Source organism: Copadichromis virginalis, linkage group LG23 (genome assembly GCF_057382275.1).
Source record: "Copadichromis virginalis isolate Kocher_CV1m ecotype Utaka linkage group LG23, C_Virginalis_male_GT1.1, whole genome shotgun sequence".
Taxonomy (NCBI): Eukaryota; Metazoa; Chordata; class Actinopteri; order Cichliformes; family Cichlidae; genus Copadichromis; species Copadichromis virginalis.
Window position 1 is genome coordinate 53,149,770 of NC_140639.1, and position 2,691 is coordinate 53,152,460.

The window sequence follows — 2,691 nt, forward strand, 5'->3', positions numbered from 1 at the left end:
CTTTTTCATACATATTTGAAAAAATTTAAAGTAATTTGACTGAGAATATGAACAGTTAAATGTGTTTAAAATAATAGCTATAGTTAACTTGCCATATAGTTAACTAATTCATTGTTCATGGGGATCACAGTTCAGTCCATGTTTTTAAACAAGTTTAAAAAATTGACACGTCAGTTAGATTTTTTTGTGTTTATTATGTATTTATTTACTGGTTACCTCACTGCACATTACAAATGTTCTATCTATGGCACTTGGTGGTGCATAGCCAGGATTTAGGATCACACTCCTCCCTGACACTCACCAGGCCAGGGGGCACAAAACAGACCAATGTAATGTTGGGCAGTACTCAGTATTCAATCATATCTAGAGCCAGAACACTCTAACGTTGAGATTTGAATTCTCCTTATACACAGGCCCCCTGCCCACACATTGTCTTGTGGAGTCAAACTAAAAACTAACTTCTACTATGTTGTTGGCCCTCTTCATGTCACTAAACCAGTTTTAGGTCAAAAAGACTTGGTCTCAACAAGCATTTCAAGGGCTTGTGTGGTATCTGAAAAAAAGATGTTTTTCCACTCCAGCCTGGTCCTGCGGCGTCCACCTGTTCATCAATGCCAGCAATCAGTGGGAGCTGTATTTTAAGGTCAGCATCACCACTAGTTTGTCTCCACCAGCCTGTCAGTTACCTTATGGTTGTAACTAGACCACATAATAATTCTTTGTTCTTTGTACTGACCTTGTTCTCTTCTCTCTCCAAGCAGCCACACCACGAGTCCATGCCACGCTGAACTACTCTTCTCTTCTGTTAGCTGCTGAGCTCAGCTTAAGGTTGCTCACGCTTCTCTGGATTCATGCCGTCTTTACCTGCCTGTCCTCCTGCCCACCGGCTCTGGTTGCACCTGGAAAACAGGTTGGAATTTGTTTGCATCTGGACATTCACTCAGAAACGCTCCTCGCATACTCAAGTAAACCACTAACCCTGCCAGTGTTACTCTGCTTCTGGTTCCTCTCACTCAGATCAGTAACCGATCTCTCCTCTGTTTCAGTGTCCATCACCTCAGAGACTTGCTGCCACTCTCATAGTCGAACCAGGGCTCCTACAGTCACACCATGTCACTGTATATTGTGTATATACACAGTAAAGTACAGAAAGCTATTCTTGCCTTTGTATTGTGTCTTGCATTTGGGTCCAAGTTGTATTGACACTTTTCAACCAAGACTCTGTTTAGTTCTTCTTGGAGTGGTTGCCAAAAGGTCATCCTATCACATACTGGAGGGACTTCTTCTTCAAATTCTTGGGTCCAAAACAAACATCTGTGAAAATGTGCTACTTACAACTGACCTATCCATTCTGACAATCATGACTGTTAAACAGATTTGTTACACGTAGGATAATCCGATTGTTCAGTCTGATGTCACTAGCCGTGTCTGGGCCTAAACTCCGCTGCAGGTCCATATATCAAACGATCACTGTGGCATTACTGAGAGTTGAAAAACTGTCTAAAGTCTTTCATCTTTAATAAAATGATCAGCGTTCTGCTCTACCAGGTGTAACAATTGAGTTTAACATCCAGGCATCCATGAAAACGGAATTTATGACATTTAACGGAGTTAGAAGTTAGCAGGAAGCTTCTATCTAAATACAATATAGCATGTCCTGACTGCGGGGTTTTGGAAACAAATTCAAACGTACAGCTCTGTTATCACTTCCAGCATAAATGAAGACAGAAAACTAAACAGCAGTGACGTTTGTAGGGTCACTGAAGTTGGGCTAGCTGGTATATAATGATGTGCTACGTGACCGCTAGCGACACAGCTATGTTAGCATAATATAAACAAGCTAACTTTTTTCCACTCGATAAAAGTTAACGTGAGTGTTCTCGGTGGTCAGGAACAAATGTAATCGCATGGCAGGATGCTGTAAAAGGACCAAACTTCAGCCAGGAGAACAACTGAGATAATCCATCCACAATACCAGGTTAGTGTACTTTATTGTGCCCCGTGGGGAAATTGCTCTCTGCATTTAACCCATTCACTCAGTGAAGCAGTGGGCAGCCATTGGGCGCCCGGGGAGCAGTGTGTAGGGACGGTACCTTGCTCAGGGGTACCCCAAGGTAGCTGTTAAGGGGAATCGAACCCCCGACCTTCCGATCATGGGGCAACCACTCTACCTACTGAGCTATCCCTGCCCTAGTCATTCATATACTGCTGCATGGGCTGGGCTGTAGCTACATCCTAAGGTTTTAAAAACTGAGCTTAAATAAATGATTAGTGGTAATAAAAGCCGAGGGAGGTCAACAGGGATCACTGACTGTTTTAGGAGCTTTTTGAGATCAAATAGAAGAAAATACAAAACAAACATGTTAACAACACAAAAGCCATATTAAACGCAGACTACTTTAGACCCGGAAGTAGGATTCGTCACGTCATCACTTAACGACTGGATAAATATATTGTGTTTTTTTTATAATGCAATATTTATTTGCTTTTAGAACAATTGTCATTGGAAGCCTAGAGTCATAAAGCAGAAGATGTAGCAGTGGGTCAACAGGAAGACTGATATTTGTCAGTGATGACAATAACTTTATTACCTTGCACAAAAATACTGTGGTTTCGACTGTAGGTCCTGTTGAACATTAGAACTGTTATAAACTGACCAAGGATTCACTGATAAGATTCACCTAGACAACA

General features: G+C 41.7%; 1 long non-coding RNA gene across 1 annotated transcript; it reads left to right on the forward strand.

The window, feature by feature from the left end:
• The first annotated feature begins 239 nt into the window (after nt 1-239).
• Nucleotides 240-1,268, forward strand: LOC146682263 (uncharacterized). Its single transcript, XR_014918206.1, has 3 exons — nt 240-643; nt 762-910; nt 1,047-1,268. It is a non-coding gene; the product is annotated as an uncharacterized LOC146682263 (long non-coding RNA).
• Nucleotides 1,269-2,691: the final 1,423 nt, after the last annotated feature.